This window comes from Salvelinus sp. IW2-2015, linkage group LG5 (assembly GCF_002910315.2).
Source record: "Salvelinus sp. IW2-2015 linkage group LG5, ASM291031v2, whole genome shotgun sequence".
In the NCBI taxonomy this organism is placed as follows: domain Eukaryota; kingdom Metazoa; phylum Chordata; class Actinopteri; order Salmoniformes; family Salmonidae; genus Salvelinus; species Salvelinus sp. IW2-2015.
The window spans coordinates 35,544,534-35,555,606 of NC_036844.1; the positions used below are offsets into that span (position 1 = coordinate 35,544,534).

Sequence of the window (11,073 nt, forward strand, 5' to 3'; positions counted from 1 at the left end):
ATTATTACCCAGAAATTATTTTATATTGAGACAAAAAGAAATGAATTGAACATTTAAGTTTTCCTGAATAACTGGGCCTGCTGGGTGCCTATGTGGCCACATTATCATAGGGCATCTTGGGAGAATGATGATCTGCAACAGACAGCGCATCTCAGTATCAGAGCATAAAATACAGCCATACTGACCCTCTACACTACACTGTCAAGACAAGACACACAATTGATCCAAATGGAATGAAATATTCAGGACTTATGCCCCGCTATTCAAATGACATTTGCAGACGAGAGTAGAATTGTACTCACTTGAAAACAATAATGCAATGATGAATTGCATTGTGGTGTTGTAGGCTAGTCGGGGTAGAATAATTGTATTTCCCCTAAACAAGATCAAAAGAGGAGCATTTTAAGCTGCATGTCTCATGTCTTAACTGTTCTTTCWTGRGCAATGATGAACCTGGCTTCTCCTCTTTTATATTGAAAATTGGTGCWGCTTTGAATTATTTATGTGTGGTATGGTTGATAGTTGCATATTGCAGATCTGGACAAACTATCCACTATTTTCACTGACTGGTGGATAGAGGGCAGGATAGACTGTTAGACTGGTAGAATATACTGACCTGTGTTATGGTAAAAGTTAGCACACAGAAAAGAGTAGTGCATAAAGGAAGTATCAAAACACCTTGATATAGGGGAGGAGCATGCAAGCAGATGAGGAAATTTGGCTCGAATGAAATAAATTATAAAGTAAAACCTGCAAAATGGTGAATGTAAACCTGGGAAAAAATGCCCTATCTTCCRCTGTGTCCAATAAAATAAAATAAAACTCCCCAAACCAAAAAAAATAAGCTTGACAACCCTCCCCTATTTTGGACCACCACTGTCCCTACATTCTAAAAAGTACTGAATTCCAAAAATAATTTACAAATAAAAAAGAAGACATACAATCTTATATTGTACAACCTCTACACATATTATCCCATTTTAGTCAGTAATAATTCATATGTAGTCCACACAATCCGATCAAACCATGAAAATTGTTGCAAGTCCATGTTTTTCCTGGTTCTGTATGTGGTCATACGAGACCAGTGCACCATGGATAACGTGTTATTTATGTAGTATGTTAAGTAATGGACAGTGTTTCTTTTGTATCCTATCCTATCCAATTTCTTTGTGCTACAAGACTTTGTGAGCCTGATGCAGACCACTGACCCAGACGTATTCAACGCCCAGATCAATGAACTGAGAGATACTGCAGTCTATCAGGACTTCAGGTACAGTGACAGTGGGTGATAAACTTGTAGTGTAGGACAGACACGTACAACTAATAAAATAAATCTCTCTTTCATCTGCACACTCTTAGAAAAAAAGGTGATATCTAGAATATCTCATTTATAACCTGCCTAAATGACTACCGCCCCATACCACTCACGTTTGTAGCCATGAAGTGCTTTGAAAGACTGGTCATGACTCACATCAGCATCCATCATCCCGGAAACCCAAGACCCACTCCAATTCATATACCGCCCCAACAGATCCACAGATGACGCAATCTCAATCGCACTCCACACTCCCCTTTCCCATCTGGACYAAAGGAACACCTACAGTTGAAGTCGGAAGTTTACATACACCTTAGCCAAATACATTTAAACTGTCTTTCACAATTCTGACATTTAATCCGAGTAAAAATTTGTTAGGATCACCACTTTATTTTAAGAATGTGAAATATCAGAATAATAGTAGAGAGAATTATTTATTTCAGCTTTTATTTCTTTCATCACATTCCCAGGGGGTCAGAAGTTTACATACACTCAATTAGAATTTGGTAGCATTGCCTTTAAATATTTTGGGTAGTCTTCCACAAGCTTCCCACAATAAGTAGGATGAATTTTGGCCTATTCCTCCTGACAGAGCTGGTGTAACTGAGTCAGGTTTGTAGGCCTCCTTGCTCGCACACGGCTTTGTTGCCATGTTCTGCCACACATTTTCTATGGGATTGAGGTCAGGGCTTTGTGATGGCCACTCCAATACCTTGACTTTGTTGTCCTTAAGTCATTTTGCCACAACTTTGGAAGTATGCTTGGGGGCATTGTCCATTTGGAAGACTCATTTGTGACCAAGCTTTAACTTCCTGACTGATGTCTTGAGATGTTGCTTCAATATATCCACATAATTTCCCCTTTTGATGCATCTATTTTATGATGTACACCAGTCCCTCCTGCAGCAAAGCACCCCCACAACATGATGCTGCCACCCCGTGCTTCACGGTTGGGATGGTGTTCTTCGGCTTGCAAGCATCCCCTTTTTCCTCCAAACATAACGATAGTCATTATGGCCAAACAGTTCTATTTTTGTTTCATCAGACCAAGGACATTTCTCCAAAAAGTACGATCTTTGTCCCCATGTACAGTTGCAAACTGTAGTCTGGCTATTTTATGGTGGTTTTGGAGCAGTGGCTTCTTCCTTGCTGAGCGGCCTTTCGTTTACAACGATATAGGACTCGTTTTACTGTGGATATTGACACTTTGTACCTGTTTCCTCCAGCGTCTTCACAAGGTGAAAACGAAAACCTTGTAAAGACTTCAGAACAAAACGTTTGACCTCTGTCATTGCCAACAAAGGGTATATAACAAAGTATTGAGATTAGTATTGGGCAATAACAAAAGTTTTTTTCCACCATAATTTGCAAATAAATTCATTAAAAATCCTACAATGTGATTTTCTGGATTTTTTTCTCATTGTGTCTGTCATAGTTGAAGTGTACCTATGATGAAATTACAGGCCTCTCTCATCTTTTTAAGTGGGAGAACTTGCACAATTGGTGGCTGACTAAATACTTTTTTGCCCCCACTGTATATGGTCAGTAGCCTCTAAGGTGCAGGTTTACGTAACCGGGTGGAAGCCACCTAGTGATGGCTATTTAACTGTCTGGTGAGATAGAAGCTGTTTTCAGTCTCTCGTCCCAGCTTTGATGCACCTGTACTGACCTCGCCTTCTGGATGATAGTGGGGTGAACAGGCAGTGGCTAAGATGGTTTTTGTCCTTGATGATCTTTTTGTCCTTCTTGTGACATCGGGTGATGTAGGTGTCCTGGAGGGCAGGTAGTTTGCCCCGTGATGCGTTTGGCCGGTGCTACTGCTCCACTAGGCAATGACACAACCTGACAGGATGCTCTCAATTGTGCATCTGCAATAGTTGCGCGAGGGCTCAGGTGCCAAGGCAAATTTCCTCAGCCTCCCGAGGACAAAGAGGCGCGGTTGCATCCTCCTTACCACACTGTCTGCGTGGGTGGACCACCCAGATCGTCAGCGATGTGGGAGGTCCCGTGTGGCTCAGTTGGTAGAGCATGGCGTTGCAACGCCAGGGTTGTGGGTTCATTCCCCACGGGGGACCAGGATGAATTATGTATGAACTTTCCAATTTGTAAGTCGCTCTGGATAGAGCGTCTGCTAAATGACGTAAATGTAATCAGAGGAACTCAAAGCTTTTCACCTGCCTCACTTCGGTCCCGTCTATTGTATTGTCCTTTTGTCTTGTTGATGACTGTGGAGATCATAGTGTGTCATGTTTTGTCATTGATCATCATGTCTTGTCCCTGTGCTTCCCTCTGCTGGTCTTATAGGTTCTTTCCCTCTTTCTATCTCTCTCTCTCCCCCTCCCTCTCTCGCTTCTCTCTCTCTATCGTTCCGTTCCTGCTCCCAGCTGTTTCTCATTCTCCTAACGACCTCATTTACTCTTTCACACCTGTCCCTATTTTGCCCTCTGATTAGAGTCCCTATTTCTCCCTCTGTTTTCCGCTTCTGTCCTTGTCGGATTCTTGTTTGATGTTTGCTGTTCGGTGTCCTTGTTTCCGCCCTGTCGTGTTTTTGCCTTCTTCAGATGCTGCGTGTGAGCAGGCGTCTATGTCAGCTACGGCCTGTGCCTTCCTGAAGCGACCTGCAGTCTGTGGTCGCGTCTCCAGTCGTTCCTCTCTACTGCGAAGGGTTTTCAGTTTCCTGTTTTGGATTTACCTATGATAATATCCAGGAGTATCATTGTTTGTTTATGACTGGAATAAAGACTCTGTTTCTTTAAGTCGCTTTTGGGTCCTCATTCACCAGCATAAACAGAAGAATCCGACCAAGATGGACCCAGCGACTACGGATTCTCTCAACATGCCGTCAAGTTCCAGGGAGCATGCTCGGCAGACACGAGCAGGAATTGTCTGCTGCTCGTCATGCCGTTGAGACCCTGGCCGCTCAGGTCTCCGACCTGTCAGGACAGTTCATGAGTCTTCGTCTCGTGCCACCAGCTACTTCCTGGCCTTCCGAGTCTCCGGAACCTAGGGTTAATAACACACATGTTACTCTGGGCAGCCCACTGAGTGTCGCTCCTTTCTCACCCAGTGTGATATTGTGTTCTCTCTCCAGCCCAACACATACTCAAGAGAGAGAGCTCGGATCGCTTACGTCATATCATCCTACTGGTCGGGCTCGGGAGTGGGGCACAGCTATCTGGGAGGCAAGGGCTGAGTGTTCTACGTTTATCAGAACTTTAAAGAGAGATGATACGGGTTTTTGATCGTTCAGTTTTTGGGAGGGAGGCTTCCAGGGCCCTGGCTTCCCTATCGAAAGGTGATCGATCCATAACGGATTACTCTATAGAGTTTCGCACTCTTGCTGCATCCAGTGACTGGAACGAGCCGGCGTTGCTCGCTCGTTTTCTGGAGGACTCCACGCAGAGGTTAAGGATGAGATTCTCTCCCGGGAGGTTCCTTCCAGCGTGGACTCTTTGATTGCACTCGCCATCCGCATAGAACGACGGGTAGATCTTCGTCACCGAGCTCGTGGAAGAGAGCTCGCGTTAACGGTGTTTCCCCTCTCCGCATCTCAACCATCTCCTCCCACCGGCTCAGAGACTGAGCCCATGCAGCTGGGAGGTATTCGCATCTCGACTAAGGAGAGGGAACGGAGAATCACCAACCGCCTTTGCCTCTATTGCGGTTCTGCTGGACATTTTGTCATGTCATGTCCAGTAAAAGGCCAGAGCTCATCAGTAAGCGGAGGGCTACTGGTGAGCGCTACTACTCAGGTCTCTCCATCAAGATCCTGTACTACCTTGTCGGTCCATCTACGCTGGACCGGTTCGGCTGCTTTCTGCAGGGCCTTGATAGACTCTGGGGCTGAGGGTTTTTTAATGGACGAAGCATGGGCTCGGAACATGACATTCCTCTCAGACAGTTAGGGAAGCCCACGCCCATGTTCGCCTTAGATGGTAGTCTTCTCCCCAGTATCAGATGTGAGACACTACCTTTAACCCTCACAGTATCTGGTAACCACAGTGAGACCATTTCCTTTTTTGATTTTTCGTTCACCTTTTACACCTGTTGTTTTGGGTCATCCCTGGCTAGTATGTCATAATCCTTCTATTAATTGGTCTAGTAATTCTATCCTATCCTGGAACGTTTCTTGTCATGTGAAGTGTTTAATGTCTGCTATCCCTCCTGTTTCTTCTGTCCCCTCTACTCAGGAGGAACCTGGTGATTTGACAGGAGTGCCGGAGGAATATCATGATCGTCCACGGTCTTCAGTCGGTCCAGAGCCAACTCTCTTCCTCCTCACCGGTCGTATGATTGTTGTATTGATCTCCTTCCGGGGACCACTCCTCCTCGGGTAGAATATACTCTCTGTCGGCTCCCGAACGTAAGGCTCTCGAGGATTATCTGTCTGTTCTCTCGACGCCGGTACCGTGGTGCCTTCTTCCTCTCCCGCCGGAGCGGGGTTTTTTTGTTAAGAAGAAGGACGGTACTCTGCGCCCCTGCGTGGATTATCGAGGGCTGAATGAGCATAACGGTTAAGAATCGTTATCCGCTTCCCCTTATGTCGTCAGCCTTCGAGATTTCTGCAGGGAGCCAGGTTCTTTACTAAGTTGGACCTTCGTAACGCTTACCATCTCGTGCGCATCAGAGAGGGGGACGAGTGGAAAACGGCGTTTAACACTCCGTTAGGGCATTTTGAATACCGGGTTCTGCCGTTCGGTCTCGCTAATGCTCCAGCTGTCTTTCAGGCATTAGTTAATGATGTTACTGAGAGACATGCTGAACATCTTTGTTTTCGTTTACCTTGACGATATCCAGATTTTTTCACCGTCACTCGAGATTATGTTCAGCACACGTTCGACGTGTACTCCAGCGCCTTTTAGAGAATTGTCTCTACGTGAAGGCTGAGAAGTGCGCCTTTCATGTCTCCTCTGTCACATTTCTCGGTTCTGTTGTTTCCGCTGAAGGCATTCAGATGGATCCCGCTAAGGTCCAGGCTGTCAGCGATTGGCCCGTCCCTAAGTCACGTGTCGAGTTGCAGCGCTTTCTCGGTTTCGCTAATTTCTATCGGCGTTTCATTCGTAATTTCGGTCAAGTGGCTGCCCTCTCCAGCTCTGACTTCTGTCAAGACTTGCTTTAAGTGGTCCGGTTCCGCCCAGGGAGCTTTTGCTCTCTCAAGAAGCGATTTACATCCGCTCCTATCCTTGTTACTCCTGACGTCACTAAACAATTCATTGTCGAGGTTGACGCTTCAGAGGTGGGCGTGGGAGCCATTCTGTCCCAGCGCTTCCAGACTGACGATAAGGTCCATCCTTGCGCTTATTTTTCTCATCGCCTGTCGCCATCGGAACGCAACTATGATGTGGGTAACCGCGAACTGCTCACCATCCGCTTAGCCCTAGGCGAATGGCGACAGTGGTTGGAGGGGCGATCGTCCCTTTTGTCTTGTTGTGACTGACCATAGAACCTTGAGTACATCCGTTTGCAAACGACTTAATCACGTCAAGCTCGGGGCGTTGTTTTGCTCGTTTCGAGTTCGTGATTTCTTATCGCCCGGGAATAAAAGACACCAAGCCTGATGCCTTATCCCGTCTCTTTAGTTCTTCTGTGGCTCTACCGACCGAGGATTCCCTGAGGTCGTGTTGTCGGTTTGACTGTTCGGGGAATTGAGAGACAGGTAAACAGGCACTCACTCACACTGCTCCGCCGCGGCGCTGTCCTTGTAACCTTCTGTTCGTTCCTGTCTCTACTCGTCTGGCTGTTCTTCAGTGGGCTCACTCTCAAGTTAGCTGGCCACCCCGGCGTTCGGGGTACGCTTTGCTTCTATTCGCCAGCGTTTTGGTGGCCTACTCAGGAGCGTGACACGCGCCGTTTCGTGCTGCTTGTTCGGACTGCGCGCAGACTAAGTCAGGTGACTTTCCTCCTGCCGGTCTTCTCAGACCGCTCTCCATTCCTTCTCGACCATGGTCTCACATCGCCTTAGACTTTATTACCGGTCTGCCTTCGTCTGCGGGGAGGACTGTGAGAGCCGCCAAATAACGTAGGATTAGAGTCCTAGGTATTGTCCGCGGTCAGAGAGTGTGGCTTTCCACTCGTAACCTTCCCCTTACGACAGCTTCTCGCAAGTTGACTCCGCGGTTCATTGGTCCGTTCCGTGTCTCTCAGGTCGTCAATCCTGTCGCTGTGCGACTGCTTCTTCCGCGACATCTTCGTCGCGTCCACCCTGTCTTCCATGTCTCCTGTGTCAAGCCTTTTCTTCGCGCCCCCATTCGTCTTCCCCCCCCCCCCGTCCTTGTCGAGGGCGCACCTGTTTTCAAGGTACGGAAGATCTTGGACATGCGTTCTCGGGGACGTGGTCACCAGTACTTAGTGGTTGGGAGGGTTACGGTCCTGAGGAGAGGATTGGGTTCCATCTCGGGACGTGCTGGACCGTTCGTTGATTGATGATTTCCTTCGTTGCCGCCAGGGTTCCTCCTCGAGTGCGCCAGGAGCGCTCGGTGAGTGGGGGGTACTGTCATGTTTTGTCATTGATCATCATGTCTTGTCCCTGTGCTTCCCTCTGCTGGTCTTATTAGGTTCTTTCCCTCTTTCTATCCCTCTCTCTCCCCCTCCCTCTCTCCCTCTCTCGCTCTCTCTCTCTATCGTTCCGTTCCTGCTCCCAGCTGTTTCTCATTCTCCTAACGACCTCATTTACTCTTTCACACCTGTCCCCTATTTTGCCCTCTGATTAGAGTCCCTATTTCTCCCTCTGTTTTCCGCTTCTGTCCTTGTCGGATTCTTGTTTGATGTTTGCTGTTCGGTGTCCTTGTTTCCGCCCTGTCGTGTTTTTGCCTTCTTCAGATGCTGCGTGTGAGCAGGCGTCTATGTCAGCTACGGCCTGTGCCTTCCTGAAGCGACCTGCATCTGTGGTCGCGTCTCCAGTCGTTCCTCTCTACTGACGAGAGGTTTTCAGTTTCCTGTTTTGGATTTACCTATGATAATATCCAGGAGTATCATTGTTTGTTTATGACTGGAATAAAGACTCTGTTTCTTTAAGTCGCTTTTGGGTCCTCATTCACCAGCATAACATAGTGGGTCTTCTTGTTCCTGTCCTCAACCGTAACCATATTATACAACATTCACCATAACATCTGAAAACTCCCTCGGGTAGTAGAAGGTTCAACATTTGACCAGCAGATATTCCTAGATGGGTGAACAATGGGTTCGACACTTCCAGTCAGCACACCAGTTGTTGTTGATGAAGAGGCAAACACTTCCCCCTCTCGATTTCCCTGATTCCACTGTCCTGTCCGCACGGTGAATGGAGAATCCATCGAATTGGATAGCCATGAGGGGTGTCTTGTCTGAGAGCCATGTTTCAGAAAAGCAAAGAATATTGCATTCGAGAATCCGCAAATCGCAGGTCGACCATCTTGGCCAGTAGAATGGAGAGAAGATGTGGTCGGTTTTCCCTTTGGCATAATGTCGCCAGGATCCCCCATCTCATATGTTGATATCACTGTCATTCTTATTGGCCTATAGCCATAAAGGCAGGCATTAATAGGTATCCATAAGACACTACCTCCTAATGTTCTCTGCTTAGTTCTTCTTGTCACTTGTGTGTCCTGTTGTGTGACCTGTTGTGTGACCTGTTGTGTGACCTGTTGTCATGTTGTCTTGCATCTTAATTTTATTTTTTAAATTCCTCCAAGGTCAATAAAGTGAACTGAAGAAGTGAACAAATCGTGTGTTACAGTCTTCATTGGCCCATAGACTTCCCTAGGCCTTCTAGACTTCACTAGGCCTACTAGACTTCACTAGGCCTACTGGACTTCACTAGGTCTACTAGACTTCCCTAGGCCAGTGCTGAGTTTGTCGCCCTCTACCGGTATTAGGTCTGGGTGCATGCAGTACATCTCAGCTCAGCACTGGTCTGGAGCCGCGCGCAGCTGTCAAACCGAACGGAGGAGGACAGATGATAGTTTGTAACGGAGTGACAGTTGTCCGTTGTGCCACTGACTGACCGAGTAGCCCACGGAATTTATGTCGGCCTGTTACCAGGTCTCACACTGGATAGTTTAGGAAATGGCTGCCAAATTTTGACAGCAGTCTTGGAAAACAAAGTGTATTGGCCCACATTTGGAAAAAWATATATTTTAATCGTCTAAATAATTTATTCATGACCATAGCATATCTGACAGTTTATAAGTAGACTATAGTTTACGAACATGGCAGGTCGTCTAAGTTTTAATGTAAGCCGCCAACCCCCTCTACCTCTTCACGCGCTTGTGTAGCCAGTGACCACCTGACTCCTGCGCGCGATCACAGCTCAACCTATAGCTCTGTCCCAGGCATATGAGAGATAGCCAGACAGGGCCTTTCGAAAATAGACGGGACCACTTTGACCCCTTTCCCATATCCCCTCCCTCCTCTCCTTCTCTCTCTGTCCCCCTTTCAGACCCCCTCCCTTCTTGCTCGTCTCGCCGCGTCATAGTTGTACCTCGCGACCGCCGTCAAGTCCGCACCAAGTGTACAAAACTGGACCTCAGAGAACCAGAGAAAACACTCCAATAAGCACGGCGCGTTACCGAGAGCAGAAAACTACCAAGGGAAGGGGGAGTGGAGAATTCGGAGGGCGAACGACCGGTGGAGATACCCAACAAATACCGAGCTGAGTGAGTTGCCTCAATTGACCTAAAGCAGCCGTGGTCTACTATCATTAATAACGTCAATAACCGTCGACGCCGCAGTTGAATGCTGCGACAGCTTCTCTTACCGCATTGCCAGTGTGTGCGTAATGCTGGGAAAGTCATAGATTGTGACAATGTGACTGCGCACTTTTTATCCGCGGACAGTGTCGAGCTTTAAGTTGTGACTGCTGAACCAAATAGAGCACGTTGTACAGGGCCAGAGTGTGTGTGTGTGTGTGTGTGTGGGGGGGGGTTTGCCCCCCATTCTTTCCTTATAGGGGTAACATTATTAGGCTACTGTGGTAGGTTTCCAGATGTGTGAGTGTGCGTGTTTGCGCGTACGCGCAAAAGGATTGTGTGTGTGCGTGTATTTGTGTGTATTCGCCAATATTCTTGTTATTGACAGATCAGGGAGATCTGTTTCATTTTCCTATTTGGGATGGTTAGGCCCTCTCCCCAGAGCCCCAGAGTGGCAAGGGTAGGGCTGGGGTTAGAGCTGGGGGTGGGAACGGACAGTTTGGCATGTCTATATTAGGAAAGTGACCATGTCATTCTTTTGCTCTGTCTGGAGAGCCATGCCAGAACAGAGCAGAGAATATAAGAGCTAAGGCCTATCACAGCTAGACAGACAGACAGACAGACAGACAGACAGACAGACAGACAGACAGACAGACAGACAGACAGACAGACAGACAGACAGACAGACAGACAGACAGACAGAGGTAGACATTACAGACAAACAGAACTTGACTGTAATGGAGGTAGTTGAATGCATTGGTTGTTAGTCGCTCTGGATAAGAGCGTTCCCTAGGTGGTTACAATGTAAATGGAATGTAAATGTAATGGTTTCTGGGATATGAACAAAAATGCAGTAATGGAAATCTATGCATTCCTATTGTTTCTAAAGAGTAGGTCTACCTTATTATACTGTTATAGACTGTTTAAAGAGTAGGCCTACCTTATTATACTGTTATAGACTGTTTAAAGAGTAGACCTACCTTATTACAGTGTTATAGACTGTTTAATAAAGAGTAGGCCTACCTTATTATACTGTTATATACTGTTTAAAGAGTAGGCCTACCTTATTATACTGGTATAAACTGTTTAATAA

At 46.9% G+C, this 11,073-nt stretch overlaps 1 pseudogene; it reads left to right on the forward strand.

The window, feature by feature from the left end:
* Positions 1-9,772: 9,772 nt before the first annotated feature.
* Positions 9,773-11,073, forward strand: part of LOC111963748 (coronin-6-like) — a 38,125-nt pseudogene continuing 36,824 nt past the window's right edge.